General features: G+C 50.0%; 1 long non-coding RNA gene across 1 annotated transcript; it reads left to right on the forward strand.

Annotated features, from left to right (window-relative positions):
• Positions 1-1,043, forward strand: LOC147576666 (uncharacterized). Its single transcript, XR_015241446.1, has 2 exons — positions 1-347; positions 404-1,043. It is a non-coding gene; the product is annotated as an uncharacterized LOC147576666 (long non-coding RNA).
• The last annotated feature ends 234 nt before the right edge of the window (positions 1,044-1,277 follow it).

The following is a 1,277-nucleotide window of genomic DNA, read 5'->3' on the forward strand; positions in this document are numbered from 1 at the left end:
GTAGCCTAAGCAAATATATTTATCAGAGGGAAAACATCTAGAAAAACACACAAAATGCCAAAAAACCTGTTACGAGGGGTGCCTGGATGGCTCAGTCAGTTAAGCTTCCAACTTCAGCTCAGGTCATGATCTCATGGCTCGGCTCATGAGTTCAAGCCCTGTATTGGGCTCTGTGCTGACAGTGGGGAGCCTGCTTGGGATTCTCTTTCTCTCTCTTTCTCTGTCCCACCCCCCACCCCCAAGCTTGCATGTGATCTTTCTCTCTGAAAATAAATAAACTTAAAAAAAAAAAGGTGATTTAGAAGCTACTAGAAGGTGTGTGTGTGTGTGTGTGTGTGTGTGTGTGTGTGTGTGTGTGTAAGTAATGCATCTTCCCAGGCTGATGCCAGCAGAGGTATACTAGGGGGTATGGCAACCTGGGACCTCGGGCCTTGGGCCTGAGGGAACCAGTGGGATTAGATGGTGCTGGAGTCACACCACTGGAGGGGGAACACTGCACAACCACACTCCACACTGTCTTTGGAATGCCATCCCATTTCCGTGACCTCCCTCTTGTCCCCAAGGAATCACGGGGTCACAACCTATGCAGGACAACCATCAGACCAGACAGCAAGCATCCTTATTAGCTCCTTAGCAGCCTTCTTCTGGAAAACTCATAAAACAATAAGCACAGTGAGGTCAGAGCACCTGTCCATCTCAGTCATCATTACCTTGGGAGCGAGACACGTAGGGTTGTCTCTGCAAAAGTTGGGGGAATATAGAGTGAGCAAAACAAAGAGCCTGCTTAACCCTGTTTTACAGACACTGACATGGATCTGGAGAAGGAAGGGGATGGATGATGATAATTTGCTGAGGGGCACCTGGGTGGCTCAGTGGGTTAAGTGTCTGACTTCAGCTCAGGTCATGATCTCACGGTTCGATCCCCACATCAGGCTCTGTGCTGACAGCTCAGAGCCTGGAGCCAGCTTCAGATTCTGTGTCTCCCTCTCTGTCTTCCCCTCCCCTGCTCTCTCTCTCTCTCTCTCTCTCTCTCTCTCTCTCTCTCTCTCTGTCAAAAATAAATAAACATTAAATTTTTTAGGGGCACCTGGGTGGCTCAGTCGGTTGGGCATCCGACTTTGGCTCAGGTCATGTTCTCACAGTTCTTGGTTTGAGCCCCGCGTCGGGCTCTGTGCTGACAGCTCAGAGCCTGGAGCCTGTTTCAGATTCTGTGTCTCCCTGTCTCTGGCCCTCCCCCTCTCACGCTCTGTCTCACTCTGTCTCTCAAGGACAAATAA

This window comes from Puma concolor, chromosome D1 (genome assembly GCF_028749965.1).
Source record: "Puma concolor isolate L17-30 chromosome D1, mPumCon1.1.hap2, whole genome shotgun sequence".
NCBI classification, from domain to species: Eukaryota; Metazoa; Chordata; class Mammalia; order Carnivora; family Felidae; genus Puma; species Puma concolor.